At 52.2% G+C, this 17,500-nt stretch overlaps 15 non-coding genes and 6 pseudogenes across 15 annotated transcripts; all 21 read right to left on the reverse strand.

Annotated features, from left to right (window-relative positions):
• Positions 1 to 521: 521 nt before the first annotated feature.
• Positions 522 to 630, reverse strand: LOC142185728 (5S ribosomal RNA; annotated as a pseudogene).
• A 714-nt stretch (positions 631 to 1,344) lies between these two features.
• On the reverse strand, positions 1,345 to 1,463 carry LOC142185824 (5S ribosomal RNA). Its single transcript, XR_012711994.1, has one exon. It is a non-coding gene; the product is annotated as a 5S ribosomal RNA (ribosomal RNA).
• A 714-nt stretch (positions 1,464 to 2,177) lies between these two features.
• Positions 2,178 to 2,296, reverse strand: LOC142185835 (5S ribosomal RNA). Its single transcript, XR_012712005.1, has one exon. It is a non-coding gene; the product is annotated as a 5S ribosomal RNA (ribosomal RNA).
• Positions 2,297 to 3,010: 714 nt separating this feature from the next.
• Positions 3,011 to 3,129, reverse strand: LOC142185671 (5S ribosomal RNA). The gene has a single exon (XR_012711892.1). It is a non-coding gene; the product is annotated as a 5S ribosomal RNA (ribosomal RNA).
• A 714-nt stretch (positions 3,130 to 3,843) lies between these two features.
• Positions 3,844 to 3,962, reverse strand: LOC142185658 (5S ribosomal RNA). The gene has a single exon (XR_012711879.1). It is a non-coding gene; the product is annotated as a 5S ribosomal RNA (ribosomal RNA).
• A 714-nt stretch (positions 3,963 to 4,676) lies between these two features.
• LOC142185714 (5S ribosomal RNA) lies at positions 4,677 to 4,785 on the reverse strand (annotated as a pseudogene).
• Positions 4,786 to 5,500: 715 nt separating this feature from the next.
• LOC142185729 (5S ribosomal RNA) lies at positions 5,501 to 5,609 on the reverse strand (annotated as a pseudogene).
• A 714-nt stretch (positions 5,610 to 6,323) lies between these two features.
• On the reverse strand, positions 6,324 to 6,442 carry LOC142185669 (5S ribosomal RNA). The gene has a single exon (XR_012711890.1). It is a non-coding gene; the product is annotated as a 5S ribosomal RNA (ribosomal RNA).
• A 714-nt stretch (positions 6,443 to 7,156) lies between these two features.
• Positions 7,157 to 7,275, reverse strand: LOC142185707 (5S ribosomal RNA). Its single transcript, XR_012711928.1, has one exon. It is a non-coding gene; the product is annotated as a 5S ribosomal RNA (ribosomal RNA).
• A 714-nt stretch (positions 7,276 to 7,989) lies between these two features.
• Positions 7,990 to 8,108, reverse strand: LOC142185680 (5S ribosomal RNA). Its single transcript, XR_012711901.1, has one exon. It is a non-coding gene; the product is annotated as a 5S ribosomal RNA (ribosomal RNA).
• A 715-nt stretch (positions 8,109 to 8,823) lies between these two features.
• On the reverse strand, positions 8,824 to 8,942 carry LOC142185691 (5S ribosomal RNA). The gene has a single exon (XR_012711912.1). It is a non-coding gene; the product is annotated as a 5S ribosomal RNA (ribosomal RNA).
• A 714-nt stretch (positions 8,943 to 9,656) lies between these two features.
• LOC142185702 (5S ribosomal RNA) lies at positions 9,657 to 9,775 on the reverse strand. The gene has a single exon (XR_012711923.1). It is a non-coding gene; the product is annotated as a 5S ribosomal RNA (ribosomal RNA).
• A 714-nt stretch (positions 9,776 to 10,489) lies between these two features.
• On the reverse strand, positions 10,490 to 10,598 carry LOC142185720 (5S ribosomal RNA; annotated as a pseudogene).
• A 715-nt stretch (positions 10,599 to 11,313) lies between these two features.
• Positions 11,314 to 11,432, reverse strand: LOC142185672 (5S ribosomal RNA). The gene has a single exon (XR_012711893.1). It is a non-coding gene; the product is annotated as a 5S ribosomal RNA (ribosomal RNA).
• A 714-nt stretch (positions 11,433 to 12,146) lies between these two features.
• On the reverse strand, positions 12,147 to 12,255 carry LOC142185730 (5S ribosomal RNA; annotated as a pseudogene).
• A 714-nt stretch (positions 12,256 to 12,969) lies between these two features.
• LOC142185713 (5S ribosomal RNA) lies at positions 12,970 to 13,088 on the reverse strand. Its single transcript, XR_012711933.1, has one exon. It is a non-coding gene; the product is annotated as a 5S ribosomal RNA (ribosomal RNA).
• Positions 13,089 to 13,802: 714 nt separating this feature from the next.
• On the reverse strand, positions 13,803 to 13,911 carry LOC142185721 (5S ribosomal RNA; annotated as a pseudogene).
• Positions 13,912 to 14,625: 714 nt separating this feature from the next.
• On the reverse strand, positions 14,626 to 14,744 carry LOC142185724 (5S ribosomal RNA). Its single transcript, XR_012711937.1, has one exon. It is a non-coding gene; the product is annotated as a 5S ribosomal RNA (ribosomal RNA).
• A 714-nt stretch (positions 14,745 to 15,458) lies between these two features.
• On the reverse strand, positions 15,459 to 15,577 carry LOC142185694 (5S ribosomal RNA). Its single transcript, XR_012711915.1, has one exon. It is a non-coding gene; the product is annotated as a 5S ribosomal RNA (ribosomal RNA).
• A 714-nt stretch (positions 15,578 to 16,291) lies between these two features.
• On the reverse strand, positions 16,292 to 16,410 carry LOC142185812 (5S ribosomal RNA). The gene has a single exon (XR_012711983.1). It is a non-coding gene; the product is annotated as a 5S ribosomal RNA (ribosomal RNA).
• A 714-nt stretch (positions 16,411 to 17,124) lies between these two features.
• Positions 17,125 to 17,243, reverse strand: LOC142185676 (5S ribosomal RNA). Its single transcript, XR_012711897.1, has one exon. It is a non-coding gene; the product is annotated as a 5S ribosomal RNA (ribosomal RNA).
• Between the last annotated feature and the right edge of the window lie 257 nt (positions 17,244 to 17,500).

Below are 17,500 nucleotides of genomic sequence, written 5' to 3' on the forward strand. Positions count from 1 at the left end.
CCGCAGCCGCCCTCTTTCAAAAGGGCTGGGCGCAAGGTCTGCGCAGGGCTAAGAAACCATCCCGGGGGTGAAAGAAAGAGCAAGCTGGACCAGAGCCCATTGTCCAGGAGTCGGCTAAGGAAGAAGTTGAGATGGTTGCCCGTGCCTGGAAGCGAAGCTGCTTTTCAGTCAGCTTCTCTTTTCTTAGGGCACGTTGTCTGCAAAGATGTTCAGCCTGTGTTGCCCTGTAAATTGGTCTGCAGGTTACTAGCTATGGCTTCCAGCCCGGCGGGAGGCCCAGATACTATGGAAATGAAGCCTGCTATTATTAAAAGTAAGAAGCCACAACGCTGGTGGCCACCACGCCCGCTGCGGCTGCTAAGAGTGATAGCGGTAAGACTGAGAATACTAGGATTTTGCAAGGCCTAAAGAGTGCAAGAGAGAAAGCGAATGTAAAAGAAGCAAGTGTGCAGTGTAAAAAGTGAATGTAAAAATGGCATAGAGGAGAGTGACCCCTGCTGGTGGAAGTGAGGAAAAGCAAAAGCCTACAGCACCTGGTATTCCCAGGCGGTCTCCCATCCAAGTACTAACCAGGCCCGACCCTGCTTAGCTTCCGAGATCAGACGTGTTCAGGGTGGTGTGGCCGTAGGCGGAGACAAACTTCTCACTTACTCCTCTTCTACTTTGCAGCCTGGCTGCTGGCAGCTCTTTGCACTACTTCACGCTAGACCTTTTTCTTCACTTTTTGCCTTCTCTTAAGGGAACTTCATACTCCAACAGGAGCAGTGCAAGAGCTGGGGGCGGCCCTTATACCCACAGGTGTTGTTCAGCAACCAGTCACAGGCCGCAGCCGCCCTCTTTCAAAAGGGCTGGGCGCAAGGTCTGCGCAGGGCTAAGAAACCATCCCGGGGGTGAAAGAAAGAGCAAGCTGGACCAGAGCCCATTGTCCAGGAGTCGGCTAAGGAAGAAGTTGAGATGGTTGCCCGTGCCTGGAAGCGAAGCTGCTTTTCAGTCAGCTTCTCTTTTCTTAGGGCACGTTGTCTGCAAAGATGTTCAGCCTGTGTTGCCCTGTAAATTGGTCTGCAGGTTACTAGCTATGGCTTCCAGCCCGGCGGGAGGCCCAGATACTATGGAAATGAAGCCTGCTATTATTAAAAGTAAAAAGCCACAACGCTGGTGGCCACCACGCCCGCTGCGGCTGCTAAGAGTGATAGCGGTAAGACTGAGAATACTAGGATTTTGCAAGGCCTAAAGAGTGCAAGAGAGAAAGCGAATGTAAAAGAAGCAAGTGTGCAGTGTAAAAAGTGAATGTAAAAATGGCATAGAGGAGAGTGACCCCTGCTGGTGGAAGTGAGGAAAAGCAAAAGCCTACAGCACCTGGTATTCCCAGGCGGTCTCCCATCCAAGTACTAACCAGGCCCGACCCTGCTTAGCTTCCGAGATCAGACGAGATCGGGCGTGTTCAGGGTGGTGTGGCCGTAGGCAGAGACAGGCTTCTCACTTACTCCTCTTCTACTTTGCAGCCTGGCTGCTGGCAGCTCTTTGCACTACTTCACGCTAGACCTTTTTCTTCACTTTTTGCCTTCTCTTAAGGGAACTTCATACTCCAACAGGAGCAGTGCAAGAGCTGGGGGCGGCCCTTATACCCACAGGTGTTGTTCAGCAACCAGTCACAGGCCGCAGCCGCCCTCTTTCAAAAGGGCTGGGCGCAAGGTCTGCGCAGGGCTAAGAAACCATCCCGGGGGTGAAAGAAAGAGCAAGCTGGACCAGAGCCCATTGTCCAGGAGTCGGCTAAGGAAGAAGTTGAGATGGTTGCCCGTGCCTGGAAGCGAAGCTGCTTTTCAGTCAGCTTCTCTTTTATTAGGGCGCATTGTCTGCAAAGATGTTCAGCCTGTGTTGCCCTGTAAATTGGTCTGCAGGTTACTAGCTATGGCTTCCAGCCCGGCGGGAGGCCCAGATACTATGGAAATGAAGCCTGCTATTATTAAAAGTAAAAAGCCACAACGCTGGTGGCCACCACGCCCGCTGCGGCTGCTAAGAGTGATAGCGGTAAGACTGAGAATACTAGGATTTTGCAAGGCCTAAAGAGTGCAAGAGAGAAAGCGAATGTAAAAGAAGCAAGTGTGCAGTGTAAAAAGTGAATGTAAAAATGGCATAGAGGAGAGTGACCCCTGCTGGTGGAAGTGAGGAAAAGCAAAAGCCTACAGCACCTGGTATTCCCAGGCGGTCTCCCATCCAAGTACTAACCAGGCCCGACCCTGCTTAGCTTCCGAGATCAGACGAGATCGGGCGTGTTCAGGGTGGTGTGGCCGTAGGCAGAGACAGTCTTCTCACTTACTCCTCTTCTACTTTGCAGCCTGGCTGCTGGCAGCCCTTTGCACTACTTCACGCTAGACCTTTTTCTTCACTTTTTGCCTTCTCTTAAGGGAACTTCATACTCCAACAGGAGCAGTGCAAGAGCTGGGGGCGGCCCTTATACCCACAGGTGTTGTTCAGCAACCAGTCACAGGCCGCAGCCGCCCTCTTTCAAAAGGGCTGGGCGCAAGGTCTGCGCAGGGCTAAGAAACCATCCCGGGGGTGAAAGAAAGAGCAAGCTGGACCAGAGCCCATTGTCCAGGAGTCGGCTAAGGAAGAAGTTGAGATGGTTGCCCGTGCCTGGAAGCGAAGCTGCTTTTCAGTCAGCTTCTCTTTTATTAGGGCGCGTTGTCTGCAAAGATGTTCAGCCTGTGTTGCCCTGTAAATTGGTCTGCAGGTTACTAGCTATGGCTTCCAGCCCGGCGGGAGGCCCAGATACTATGGAAATGAAGCCTGCTATTATTAAAAGTAAAAAGCCACAACGCTGGTGGCCACCACGCCCGCTGCGGCTGCTAAGAGTGATAGCGGTAAGACTGAGAATACTAGGATTTTGCAAGGCCTAAAGAGTGCAAGAGAGAAAGCGAATGTAAAAGAAGCAAGTGTGCAGTGTAAAAAGTGAATGTAAAAATGGCATAGAGGAGAGTGACCCCTGCTGGTGGAAGTGAGGAAAAGCAAAAGCCTACAGCACCTGGTATTCCCAGGCGGTCTCCCATCCAAGTACTAACCAGGCCCGACCCTGCTTAGCTTCCAAGATCAGACGAGATCGGGCGTGTTCAGGGTGGTGTGGCCGTAGGCAGAGACAGGCTTCTCACTTACTCCTCTTCTACTTTGCAGCCTGGCTGCTGGCAGCCCTTTGCACTACTTCACGCTAGACCTTTTTCTTCACTTTTTGCCTTCTCTTAAGGGAACTTCATACTCCAACAGGAGCAGTGCAAGAGCTGGGGGCGGCCCTTATACCCACAGGTGTTGTTCAGCAACCAGTCACAGGCCGCAGCCGCCCTTTTTCAAAAGGGCTGGGCGCAAGGTCTGCGCAGGGCTAAGAAACCATCCCGGGGGTGAAAGAAAGAGCAAGCTGGACCAGAGCCCATTGTCCAGGAGTCGGCTAAGGAAGAAGTTGAGATGGTTGCCCGTGCCTGGAAGCGAAGCTGCTTTTCAGTCAGCTTCTCTTTTCTTAGGGCACGTTGTCTGCAAAGATGTTCAGCCTGTGTTGCCCTGTAAATTGGTCTGCAGGTTACTAGCTATGGCTTCCAGCCCGGCGGGAGGCCCAGATACTATGGAAATGAAGCCTGCTATTATTAAAAGTAAAAAGCCACAACGCTGGTGGCCACCACGCCCGCTGCGGCTGCTAAGAGTGATAGCGGTAAGACTGAGAATACTAGGATTTTGCAAGGCCTAAAGAGTGCAAGAGAGAAAGCGAATGTAAAAGAAGCAAGTGTGCAGTGTAAAAAGTGAATGTAAAAATGGCATAGAGGAGAGTGACCCCTGCTGGTGGAAGTGAGGAAAAGCAAAAGCCTACAGCACCTGGTATTCCCAGGCGGTCTCCCATCCAAGTACTAACCAGGCCCGACCCTGCTTAGCTTCCGAGATCAGACGAGATCGGGCGTGTTCAGGGTGGTGTGGCCGTAGGCAGAGACAGGCTTCTCAATTACTCCTCTTCTACTTTGCAGCCTGGCTGCTGGCAGCCCTTTGCACTACTTCACGCTAGACCTTTTTCTTCACTTTTTGCCTTCTCTTAAGGGAACTTCATACTCCAACAGGAGCAGTGCAAGAGCTGGGGGCGGCCCTTATACCCACAGGTGTTGTTCAGCAACCAGTCACAGGCCGCAGCCGCCCTCTTTCAAAAGGGCTGGGCGCAAGGTCTGCGCAGGGCTAAGAAACCATCCCGGGGGTGAAAGAAAGAGCAAGCTGGACCAGAGCCCATTGTCCAGGAGTCGGCTAAGGAAGAAGTTGAGATGGTTGCCCGTGCCTGGAAGCGAAGCTGCTTTTCAGTCAGCTTCTCTTTTCTTAGGGCACGTTGTCTGCAAAGATGTTCAGCCTGTGTTGCCCTGTAAATTGGTCTGCAGGTTACTAGCTATGGCTTCCAGCCCGGCGGGAGGCCCAGATACTATGGAAATGAAGCCTGCTATTATTAAAAGTAAAAAGCCACAACGCTGGTGGCCACCACGCCCGCTGCGGCTGCTAAGAGTGATAGCGGTAAGACTGAGAATACTAGGATTTTGCAAGGCCTAAAGAGTGCAAGAGAGAAAGCGAATGTAAAAGAAGCAAGTGTGCAGTGTAAAAAGTGAATGTAAAAATGGCATAGAGGAGAGTGACCCCTGCTGGTGGAAGTGAGGAAAAGCAAAAGCCTACAGCACCTGGTATTCCCAGGCGGTCTCCCATCCAAGTACTAACCAGGCCCGACCCTGCTTAGCTTCCGAGATCGGGCGTGTTCAGGGTGGTGTGGCCGTAGGCAGAGACAGGCTTCTCACTTACTCCTCTTCTACTTTGCAGCCTGGCTGCTGGCAGCCCTTTGCACTACTTCACGCTAGACCTTTTTCTTCACTTTTTGCCTTCTCTTAAGGGAACTTCATACTCCAACAGGAGCAGTGCAAGAGCTGGGGGGCGGCCCTTATACCCACAGGTGTTGTTCAGCAACCAGTCACAGGCCGCAGCCGCCCTCTTTCAAAAGGGCTGGGCGCAAGGTCTGCGCAGGGCTAAGAAACCATCCCGGGGGTGAAAGAAAGAGCAAGCTGGACCAGAGCCCATTGTCCAGGAGTCGGCTAAGGAAGAAGTTGAGATGGTTGCCCGTGCCTGGAAGCGAAGCTGCTTTTCAGTCAGCTTCTCTTTTCTTAGGGCACGTTGTCTGCAAAGATGTTCAGCCTGTGTTGCCCTGTAAATTGGTCTGCAGGTTACTAGCTATGGCTTCCAGCCCGGCGGGAGGCCCAGATACTATGGAAATGAAGCCTGCTATTATTAAAAGTAAAAAGCCACAACGCTGGTGGCCACCACGCCCGCTGCGGCTGCTAAGAGTGATAGCGGTAAGACTGAGAATACTAGGATTTTGCAAGGCCTAAAGAGTGCAAGAGAGAAAGCGAATGTAAAAGAAGCAAGTGTGCAGTGTAAAAAGTGAATGTAAAAATGGCATAGAGGAGAGTGACCCCTGCTGGTGGAAGTGAGGAAAAGCAAAAGCCTACAGCACCTGGTATTCCCAGGCGGTCTCCCATCCAAGTACTAACCAGGCCCGACCCTGCTTAGCTTCCGAGATCAGACGTGTTCAGGGTGGTGTGGCCGTAGGCGGAGACAAACTTCTCACTTACTCCTCTTCTACTTTGCAGCCTGGCTGCTGGCAGCTCTTTGCACTACTTCACGCTAGACCTTTTTCTTCACTTTTTGCCTTCTCTTAAGGGAACTTCATACTCCAACAGGAGCAGTGCAAGAGCTGGGGGCGGCCCTTATACCCACAGGTGTTGTTCAGCAACCAGTCACAGGCCGCAGCCGCCCTCTTTCAAAAGGGCTGGGCGCAAGGTCTGCGCAGGGCTAAGAAACCATCCCGGGGGTGAAAGAAAGAGCAAGCTGGACCAGAGCCCATTGTCCAGGAGTCGGCTAAGGAAGAAGTTGAGATGGTTGCCCGTGCCTGGAAGCGAAGCTGCTTTTCAGTCAGCTTCTCTTTTCTTAGGGCACGTTGTCTGCAAAGATGTTCAGCCTGTGTTGCCCTGTAAATTGGTCTGCAGGTTACTAGCTATGGCTTCCAGCCCGGCGGGAGGCCCAGATACTATGGAAATGAAGCCTGCTATTATTAAAAGAAAAAAGCCACAACGCTGGTGGCCACCACGCCCGCTGCGGCTGCTAAGAGTGATAGCGGTAAGACTGAGAATACTAGGATTTTGCAAGGCCTAAAGAGTGCAAGAGAGAAAGTGAATGTAAAAGAAGCAAGTGTGCAGTGTAAAAAGTGAATGTAAAAATGGCATAGAGGAGAGTGACCCCTGCTGGTGGAAGTGAGGAAAAGCAAAAGCCTACAGCACCTGGTATTCCCAGGCGGTCTCCCATCCAAGTACTAACCAGGCCCGACCCTGCTTAGCTTCCGAGATCAGACGAGATCGGGCGTGTTCAGGGTGGTGTGGCCGTAGGCAGAGACAGGCTTCTCACTTACTCCTCTTCTACTTTGCAGCCTGGCTGCTGGCAGCTCTTTGCACTACTTCACGCTAGACCTTTTTCTTCACTTTTTGCCTTCTCTTTAGGGAACTTCATACTCCAACAGGAGCAGTGCAAGAGCTGGGGGCGGCCCTTATACCCACAGGTGTTGTTCAGCAACCAGTCTCAGGCCGCAGCCGCCCTCTTTCAAAAGGGCTGGGCGCAAGGTCTGCGCAGGGCTAAGAAACCATCCCGGGGGTGAAAGAAAGAGCAAGCTGGACCAGAGCCCATTGTCCAGGAGTCGGCTAAGGAAGAAGTTGAGATGGTTGCCCGTTCCTGGAAGCGAAGCTGCTTTTCAGTCAGCTTCTCTTTTATTAGGGCGCGTTGTCTGCAAAGATGTTCAGCCTGTGTTGCCCTGTAAATTGGTCTGCAGGTTACTAGCTATGGCTTCCAGCCCGGCGGGAGGCCCAGATACTATGGAAATGAAGCCTGCTATTATTAAAAGTAAAAAGCCACAACGCTGGTGGCCACCACGCCCGCTGCGGCTGCTAAGAGTGATAGCGGTAAGACTGAGAATACTAGGATTTTGCAAGGCCTAAAGAGTGCAAGAGAGAAAGCGAATGTAAAAGAAGCAAGTGTGCAGTGTAAAAAGTGAATGTAAAAATGGCATAGAGGAGAGTGACCCCTGCTGGTGGAAGTGAGGAAAAGCAAAAGCCTACCGCACCTGGTATTCCCAGGCGGTCTCCCATCCAAGTACTAACCAGGCCTGACCCTGCTTAGCTTCCGAGATCAGACGAGATCGGGCGTGTTCAGGGTGGTGTGGCCGTAGGCAGAGACAGGCTTCTCACTTACTCCTCTTCTACTTTGCAGCCTGGCTGCTGGCAGCCCTTTGCACTACTTCACGCTAGACCTTTTTCTTCACTTTTTGCCTTCTCTTAAGGGAACTTCATACTCCAACAGGAGCAGTGCAAGAGCTGGGGGCGGCCCTTATACCCACAGGTGTTGTTCAGCAACCAGTCACAGGCCGCAGCCGCCCTCTTTCAAAAGGGCTGGGCGCAAGGTCTGCGCAGGGCTAAGAAACCATCCCGGGGGTGAAAGAAAGAGCAAGCTGGACCAGAGCCCATTGTCCAGGAGTCGGCTAAGGAAGAAGTTGAGATGGTTGCCCGTGCCTGGAAGCGAAGCTGCTTTTCAGTCAGCTTCTCTTTTCTTAGGGCACGTTGTCTGCAAAGATGTTCAGCCTGTGTTGCCCTGTAAATTGGTCTGCAGGTTACTAGCTATGGCTTCCAGCCCGGCGGGAGGCCCAGATACTATGGAAATGAAGCCTGCTATTATTAAAAGTAAAAAGCCACAACGCTGGTGGCCACCACGCCCGCTGCGGCTGCTAAGAGTGATAGCGGTAAGACTGAGAATACTAGGATTTTGCAAGGCCTAAAGAGTGCAAGAGAGAAAGCGAATGTAAAAGAAGCAAGTGTGCAGTGTAAAAAGTGAATGTAAAAATGGCATAGAGGAGAGTGACCCCTGCTGGTGGAAGTGAGGAAAAGCAAAAGCCTACAGCACCTGGTATTCCCAGGCGGTCTCCCATCCAAGTACTAACCAGGCCCGACCCTGCTTAGCTTCCGAGATCAGACGAGATCGGGCGTGTTCAGGGTGGTGTGGCCGTAGGCAGAGACAGGCCTCTCACTTACTCCTCTTCTACTTTGCAGCCTGGCTGCTGGCAGTCCTTTGCACTACTTCACGCTAGACCTTCTTCTTCACTTTTTGCCTTCTCTTAAGGGAATTTCATACTCCAACAGGAGCAGTGCAAGAGCTGGGGGGCGGCCCTTATACCCACAGGTGTTGTTCAGCAACCAGTCACAGGCCGCAGCCGCCCTCTTTCAAAAGGGCTGGGCGCAAGGTCTGCGCAGGGCTAAGAAACCATCCCGGGGGTGAAAGAAAGAGCAAGCTGGACCAGAGCCCATTGTCCAGTAGTCGGCTAAGGAAGAAGTTGAGATGGTTGCCCGTGCCTGGAAGCGAAGCTGCTTTTCAGTCAGCTTCTCTTTTCTTAGGGCGCGTTGTCTGCAAAGATGTTCAGCCTGTGTTGCCCTGTAAATTGGTCTGCAGGTTACTAGCTATGGCTTCCAGCCCGGCGGGAGGCCCAGATACTATGGAAATGAAGCCTGCTATTATTAAAAGTAAAAAGCCACAACGCTGGTGGCCACCACGCCCGCTGCGGCTGCTAAGAGTGATAGCGGTAAGACTGAGAATACTAGGATTTTGCAAGGCCTAAAGAGTGCAAGAGAGAAAGCGAATGTAAAAGAAGCAAGTGTGCAGTGTAAAAAGTGAATGTAAAAATGGCATAGAGGAGAGTGACCCCTGCTGGTGGAAGTGAGGAAAAGCAAAAGCCTACAGCACCTGGTATTCCCAGGCGGTCTCCCATCCAAGTACTAACCAGGCCCGACCCTGCTTAGCTTCCGAGATCAGACGAGATCGGGCGTGTTCAGGGTGGTGTGGCCGTAGGCAGAGACAGGCTTCTCACTTACTCCTCTTCTACTTTGCAGCCTGGCTGCTGGCAGCCCTTTGCACTACTTCACGCTAGACCTTTTTCTTCACTTTTTGCCTTCTCTTAAGGGAACTTCATACTCCAACAGGAGCAGTGCAAGAGCTGGGGGCGGCCCTTATACCCACAGGTGTTGTTCAGCAACCAGTCACAGGCCGCAGCCGCCCTCTTTCAAAAGGGCTGGGCGCAAGGTCTGCGCAGGGCTAAGAAACCATCCCGGGGGTGAAAGAAAGAGCAAGCTGGACCAGAGCCCATTGTCCAGGAGTCGGCTAAGGAAGAAGTTGAGATGGTTGCCCGTGCCTGGAAGCGAAGCTGCTTTTCAGTCAGCTTCTCTTTTCTTAGGGCACGTTGTCTGCAAAGATGTTCAGCCTGTGTTGCCCTGTAAATTGGTCTGCAGGTTACTAGCTATGGCTTCCAGCCCGGCGGGAGGCCCAGATACTATGGAAATGAAGCCTGCTATTATTAAAAGTAAAAAGCCACAACGCTGGTGGCCACCACGCCCGCTGCGGCTGCTAAGAGTGATAGCGGTAAGACTGAGAATACTAGGATTTTGCAAGGCCTAAAGAGTGCAAGAGAGAAAGCGAATGTAAAAGAAGCAAGTGTGCAGTGTAAAAAGTGAATGTAAAAATGGCATAGAGGAGAGTGACCCCTGCTGGTGGAAGTGAGGAAAAGCAAAAGCCTACAGCACCTGGTATTCCCAGGCGGTCTCCCATCCAAGTACTAACCAGGCCCGACCCTGCTTAGCTTCCGAGATCAGACGAGATCGGGCGTGTTCAGGGTGGTGTGGCCGTAGGCAGAGACAGGCTTCTCAATTACTCCTCTTCTACTTTGCAGCCTGGCTGCTGGCAGCCCTTTGCACTACTTCACGCTAGACCTTTTTCTTCACTTTTTGCCTTCTCTTAAGGGAACTTCATACTCCAACAGGAGCAGTGCAAGAGCTGGGGGCGGCCCTTATACCCACAGGTGTTGTTCAGCAACCAGTCACAGGCCGCAGCCGCCCTCTTTCAAAAGGGCTGGGCGCAAGGTCTGCGCAGGGCTAAGAAACCATCCCGGGGGTGAAAGAAAGAGCAAGCTGGACCAGAGCCCATTGTCCAGGAGTCGGCTAAGGAAGAAGTTGAGATGGTTGCCCGTGCCTGGAAGCGAAGCTGCTTTTCAGTCAGCTTCTCTTTTCTTAGGGCACGTTGTCTGCAAAGATGTTCAGCCTGTGTTGCCCTGTAAATTGGTCTGCAGGTTACTAGCTATGGCTTCCAGCCCGGCGGGAGGCCCAGATACTATGGAAATGAAGCCTGCTATTATTAAAAGTAAAAAGCCACAACGCTGGTGGCCACCACGCCCGCTGCGGCTGCTAAGAGTGATAGCGGTAAGACTGAGAATACTAGGATTTTGCAAGGCCTAAAGAGTGCAAGAGAGAAAGCGAATGTAAAAGAAGCAAGTGTGCAGTGTAAAAAGTGAATGTAAAAATGGCATAGAGGAGAGTGACCCCTGCTGGTGGAAGTGAGGAAAAGCAAAAGCCTACAGCACCTGGTATTCCCAGGCGGTCTCCCATCCAAGTACTAACCAGGCCCGACCCTGCTTAGCTTCCGAGATCAGGCGTGTTCAGGGTGGTGTGGCCGTAGGCAGAGACAGGCTTCTCACTTACTCCTCTTCTACTTTGCAGCCTGGCTGCTGGCAGCCCTTTGCACTACTTCACGCTAGACCTTTTTCTTCACTTTTTGCCTTCTCTTAAGGGAACTTCATACTCCAACAGGAGCATTGCAAGAGCTGGGGGGCGGCCCTTATACCCACAGGTGTTGTTCAGCAACCAGTCACAGGCCGCAGCCGCCCTCTTTCAAAAGGGCTGGGCGCAAGGTCTGCGCAGGGCTAAGAAACCATCCTGGGGGTGAAAGAAAGAGCAAGCTGGACCAGAGCCCATTGTCCAGGAGTCGGCTAAGGAATAAGTTGAGATGGTTGCCCGTGCCTGGAAGCGAAGCTGCTTTTCAGTCAGCTTCTCTTTTCTTAGGGCGCGTTGTCTGCAAAGATGTTCAGCCTGTGTTGCCCTGTAAATTGGTCTGCAGGTTACTAGCTATGGCTTCCAGCCCGGCGGGAGGCCCAGATACTATGGAAATGAAGCCTGCTATTATTAAAAGTAAAAAGCCACAACGCTGGTGGCCACCACGCCCGCTGCGGCTGCTAAGAGTGATAGCGGTAAGACTGAGAATACTAGGATTTTGCAAGGCCTAAAGAGTGCAAGAGAGAAAGCGAATGTAAAAGAAGCAAGTGTGCAGTGTAAAAAGTGAATGTAAAAATGGCATAGAGGAGAGTGACCCCTGCTGGTGGAAGTGAGGAAAAGCAAAAGCCTACAGCACCTGGTATTCCCAGGCGGTCTCCCATCCAAGTACTAACCAGGCCCGACCCTGCTTAGCTTCCAAGATCAGACGAGATCGGGCGTGTTCAGGGTGGTGTGGCCGTAGGCAGAGACAGGCTTCTCACTTACTCCTCTTCTACTTTGCAGCCTGGCTGCTGGCAGCCCTTTGCACTACTTCACGCTAGACCTTTTTCTTCACTTTTTGCCTTCTCTTAAGGGAACTTCATACTCCAACAGGAGCAGTGCAAGAGCTGGGGGCGGCCCTTATACCCACAGGTGTTGTTCAGCAACCAGTCACAGGCCGCAGCCGCCCTCTTTCAAAAGGGCTGGGCGCAAGGTCTGCGCAGGGCTAAGAAACCATCCCGGGGGTGAAAGAAAGAGCAAGCTGGACCAGAGCCCATTGTCCAGGAGTCGGCTAAGGAAGAAGTTGAGATGGTTGCCCGTGCCTGGAAGCGAAGCTGCTTTTCAGTCAGCTTCTCTTTTCTTAGGGCACGTTGTCTGCAAAGATGTTCAGCCTGTGTTGCCCTGTAAATTGGTCTGCAGGTTACTAGCTATGGCTTCCAGCCCGGCGGGAGGCCCAGATACTATGGAAATGAAGCCTGCTATTATTAAAAGTAAGAAGCCACAACGCTGGTGGCCACCACGCCCGCTGCGGCTGCTAAGAGTGATAGCGGTAAGACTGAGAATACTAGGATTTTGCAAGGCCTAAAGAGTGCAAGAGAGAAAGCGAATGTAAAAGAAGCAAGTGTGCAGTGTAAAAAGTGAATGTAAAAATGGCATAGAGGAGAGTGACCCCTGCTGGTGGAAGTGAGGAAAAGCAAAAGCCTACAGCACCTGGTATTCCCAGGCGGTCTCCCATCCAAGTACTAACCAGGCCCGACCCTGCTTAGCTTCCGAGATCAGACGTGTTCAGGGTGGTGTGGCCGTAGGCAGAGACAGGCTTCTCACTTACTCCTCTTCTACTTTGCAGCCTGGCTGCTGGCAGCTCTTTGCACTACTTCACGCTAGACCTTTTTCTTCACTTTTTGCCTTCTCTTAAGGGAACTTCATACTCCAACAGGAGCAGTGCAAGAGCTGGGGGCGGCCCTTATACCCACAGGTGTTGTTCAGCAACCAGTCACAGGCCGCAGCCGCCCTCTTTCAAAAGGGCTGGGCGCAAGGTCTGCGCAGGGCTAAGAAACCATCCCGGGGGTGAAAGAAAGAGCAAGCTGGACCAGAGCCCATTGTCCAGGAGTCGGCTAAGGAAGAAGTTGAGATGGTTGCCCGTGCCTGGAAGCGAAGCTGCTTTTCAGTCAGCTTCTCTTTTCTTAGGGCACGTTGTCTGCAAAGATGTTCAGCCTGTGTTGCCCTGTAAATTGGTCTGCAGGTTACTAGCTATGGCTTCCAGCCCGGCGGGAGGCCCAGATACTATGGAAATGAAGCCTGCTATTATTAAAAGTAAAAAGCCACAACGCTGGTGGCCACCACGCCCGCTGCGGCTGCTAAGAGTGATAGCGGTAAGACTGAGAATACTAGGATTTTGCAAGGCCTAAAGAGTGCAAGAGAGAAAGCGAATGTAAAAGAAGCAAGTGTGCAGTGTAAAAAGTGAATGTAAAAATGGCATAGAGGAGAGTGACCCCTGCTGGTGGAAGTGAGGAAAAGCAAAAGCCTACAGCACCTGGTATTCCCAGGCGGTCTCCCATCCAAGTACTAACCAGGCCCGACCCTGCTTAGCTTCCGAGATCAGACGAGATCGGGCGTGTTCAGGGTGGTGTGGCCGTAGGCAGAGACAGGCTTCTCACTTACTCCTCTTCTACTTTGCAGCCTGGCTGCTGGCAGCTCTTTGCACTACTTCACGCTAGACCTTTTTCTTCACTTTTTGCCTTCTCTTAAGGGAACTTCATACTCCAACAGGAGCAGTGCAAGAGCTGGGGGCGGCCCTTATACCCACAGGTGTTGTTCAGCAACCAGTCACAGGCCGCAGCCGCCCTCTTTCAAAAGGGCTGGGCGCAAGGTCTGCGCAGGGCTAAGAAACCATCCCGGGGGTGAAAGAAAGAGCAAGCTGGACCAGAGCCCATTGTCCAGGAGTCGGCTAAGGAAGAAGTTGAGATGGTTGCCCGTGCCTGGAAGCGAAGCTGCTTTTCAGTCAGCTTCTCTTTTATTAGGGCGCATTGTCTGCAAAGATGTTCAGCCTGTGTTGCCCTGTAAATTGGTCTGCAGGTTACTAGCTATGGCTTCCAGCCCGGCGGGAGGCCCAGATACTATGGAAATGAAGCCTGCTATTATTAAAAGTAAAAAGCCACAACGCTGGTGGCCACCACGCCCGCTGCGGCTGCTAAGAGTGATAGCGGTAAGACTGAGAATACTAGGATTTTGCAAGGCCTAAAGAGTGCAAGAGAGAAAGCGAATGTAAAAGAAGCAAGTGTGCAGTGTAAAAAGTGAATGTAAAAATGGCATAGAGGAGAGTGACCCCTGCTGGTGGAAGTGAGGAAAAGCAAAAGCCTACAGCACCTGGTATTCCCAGGCGGTCTCCCATCCAAGTACTAACCAGGCCCGACCCTGCTTAGCTTCCGAGATCAGGCGTGTTCAGGGTGGTGTGGCCGTAGGCAGAGACAGGCTTCTCACTTACTCCTCTTCTACTTTGCAGCCTGGCTGCTGGCAGCCCTTTGCACTACTTCACGCTAGACCTTTTTCTTCACTTTTTGCCTTCTCTTAAGGGAACTTCATACTCCAACAGGAGCAGTGCAAGAGCTGGGGGCGGCCCTTATACCCACAGGTGTTGTTCAGCAACCAGTCACAGGCCGCAGCCGCCCTCTTTCAAAAGGGCTGGGCGCAAGGTCTGCGCAGGGCTAAGAAACCATCCCGGGGGTGAAAGAAAGAGCAAGCTGGACCAGAGCCCATTGTCCAGGAGTCGGCTAAGGAAGAAGTTGAGATGGTTGCCCGTGCCTGGAAGCGAAGCTGCTTTTCAGTCAGCTTCTCTTTTATTAGGGCGCGTTGTCTGCAAAGATGTTCAGCCTGTGTTGCCCTGTAAATTGGTCTGCAGGTTACTAGCTATGGCTTCCAGCCCGGCGGGAGGCCCAGATACTATGGAAATGAAGCCTGCTATTATTAAAAGTAAAAAGCCACAACGCTGGTGGCCACCACGCCCGCTGCGGCTGCTAAGAGTGATAGCGGTAAGACTGAGAATACTAGGATTTTGCAAGGCCTAAAGAGTGCAAGAGAGAAAGCGAATGTAAAAGAAGCAAGTGTGCAGTGTAAAAAGTGAATGTAAAAATGGCATAGAGGAGAGTGACCCCTGCTGGTGGAAGTGAGGAAAAGCAAAAGCCTACAGCACCTGGTATTCCCAGGCGGTCTCCCATCCAAGTACTAACCAGGCCCGACCCTGCTTAGCTTCCGAGATCAGACGAGATCGGGCGTGTTCAGGGTGGTGTGGCCGTAGGCAGAGACAGGCTTCTCACTTACTCCTTTTCTACTTTGCAGCCTGGCTGCTGGCAGCCCTTTGCACTACTTCACGCTAGACCTTTTTCTTCACTTTTTGCCTTCTCTTAAGGGAACTTCATACTCCAACAGGAGCAGTGCAAGAGCTGGGGGCGGCCCTTATACCCACAGGTGTTGTTCAGCAACCAGTCACAGGCCGCAGCCGCCCTCTTTCAAAAGGGCTGGGCGCAAGGTCTGCGCAGGGCTAAGAAACCATCCCGGGGGTGAAAGAAAGAGCAAGCTGGACCAGAGCCCATTGTCCAGGAGTCGGCTAAGGAAGAAGTTGAGATGGTTGCCCGTGCCTGGAAGCGAAGCTGCTTTTCAGTCAGCTTCTCTTTTCTTAGGGCACGTTGTCTGCAAAGATGTTCAGCCTGTGTTGCCCTGTAAATTGGTCTGCAGGTTACTAGCTATGGCTTCCAGCCCGGCGGGAGGCCCAGATACTATGGAAATGAAGCCTGCTATTATTAAAAGTAAAAAGCCACAACGCTGGTGGCCACCACGCCCGCTGCGGCTGCTAAGAGTGATAGCGGTAAGACTGAGAATACTAGGATTTTGCAAGGCCTAAAGAGTGCAAGAGAGAAAGCGAATGTAAAAGAAGCAAGTGTGCAGTGTAAAAAGTGAATGTAAAAATGGCATAGAGGAGAGTGACCCCTGCTGGTGGAAGTGAGGAAAAGCAAAAGCCTACAGCACCTGGTATTCCCAGGCAGACTCCCATCCAAGTACTAACCAGGCCCGACCCTGCTTAGCTTCCGAGATCAGACGAGATCGGGCGTGTTCAGGGTGGTGTGGCCGTAGGCAGAGACAGGCTTCTCAATTACTCCTCTTCTACTTTGCAGCCTGGCTGCTGGCAGCCCTTTGCACTACTTCACGCTAGACCTTTTTCTTCACTTTTTGCCTTCTCTTAAGGGAACTTCATACTCCAACAGGAGCAGTGCAAGAGCTGGGGGCGGCCCTTATACCCACAGGTGTTGTTCAGCAACCAGTCACAGGCCGCAGCCGCCCTCTTTCAAAAGGGCTGGGCGCAAGGTCTGCGCAGGGCTAAGAAACCATCCCGGGGGTGAAAGAAAGAGCAAGCTGGACCAGAGCCCATTGTCCAGTAGTCGGCTAAGGAAGAAGTTGAGATGGTTGCCCGTGCCTGGAAGCGAAGCTGCTTTTCAGTCAGCTTCTCTTTTCTTAGGGCGCGTTGTCTGCAAAGATGTTCAGCCTGTGTTGCCCTGTAAATTGGTCTGCAGGTTACTAGCTATGGCTTCCAGCCCGGCGGGAGGCCCAGATACTATGGAAATGAAGCCTGCTATTATTAAAAGTAAAAAGCCACAACGCTGGTGGCCACCACGCCCGCTGCGGCTGCTAAGAGTGATAGCGGTAAGACTGAGAATACTAGGATTTTGCAAGGCCTAAAGAGTGCAAGAGAGAAAGCGAATGTAAAAGAAGCAAGTGTGCAGTGTAAAAAGTGAATGTAAAAATGGCATAGAGGAGAGTGACCCCTGCTGGTGGAAGTGAGGAAAAGCAAAAGCCTACAGCACCTGGTATTCCCAGGCGGTCTCCCATCCAAGTACTAACCTGGCCCGACCCTGCTTAGCTTCCGAGATCAGACGAGATCGGGCGTGTTCAGGGTGGTGTGGCCGTAGGCAGAGACAAGCTTCTCACTTACTCCTCTTCTACTTTGCAGCCTGGCTGCTGGCAGCTCTTTGCACTACTTCACGCTAGACCTTTTTCTTCACTTTTTGCCTTCTCTTAAGGGAACTTCATACTCCAACAGGAGCAGTGCAAGAGCTGGGGGCGGCCCTTATACCCACAGGTGTTGTTCAGCAACCAGTCACAGGCCGCAGCCGCCCTCTTTCAAAAGGGCTGGGCGCAAGGTCTGCGCAGGGCTAAGAAACCATCCCGGGGGTGAAAGAAAGAGCAAGCTGGACCAGAGCCCATTGTCCAGGAGTCGGCTAAGGAAGAAGTTGAGATGGTTGCCCGTTCCTGGAAGCGAAGCTGCTTTTCAGTCAGCTTCTCTTTTATTAGGGCGCGTTGTCTGCAAAGATGTTCAGCCTGTGTTGCCCTGTAAATTGGTCTGCAGGTTACTAGCTATGGCTTCCAGCCCGGCGGGAGGCCCAGATACTATGGAAATGAAGCCTGCTATTATTAAAAGTAAAAAGCCACAACGCTGGTGGCCACCACGCCCGCTGCGGCTGCTAAGAGTGATAGCGGTAAGACTGAGAATACTAGGATTTTGCAAGGCCTAAAGAGTGCAAGAGAGAAAGCAAATGTAAAAGAAGCAAGTGTGCAGTGTAAAAAGTGAATGTAAAAATGGCATAGAGGAGAGTGACCCCTGCTGGTGGAAGTGAGGAAAAGCAAAAGCCTACAGCACCTGGTATTCCCAGGCGGTCTCCCATCCAAGTACTAACCAGGCCCGACTCTGCTTAGCTTCCGAGATCAGACGAGATCGGGCGTGTTCAGGGTGGTGTGGCCGTAGGCAGAGACAGGCTTCTCACTTACTCCTCTTCTACTTTGCAGCCTGGCTGCTGGCAGCCCTTTGCACTACTTCACGCTAGACCTTTTTCTTCACTTTTTGCCTTCTCTTAAGGGAACTTCATACTCCAACAGGAGCAGTGCAAGAGCTGGGGGCGGCCCTTATACCCACAGGTGTTGTTCAGCAACCAGTCACAGGCCGCAGCCGCCCTCTTTCAAAAGGGCTGGGCGCAAGGTCTGCGCAGGGCTAAGAAACCATCCCG

Source organism: Leptodactylus fuscus, chromosome 11 (genome assembly GCF_031893055.1).
Source record: "Leptodactylus fuscus isolate aLepFus1 chromosome 11, aLepFus1.hap2, whole genome shotgun sequence".
In the NCBI taxonomy this organism is placed as follows: Eukaryota; Metazoa; Chordata; class Amphibia; order Anura; family Leptodactylidae; genus Leptodactylus; species Leptodactylus fuscus.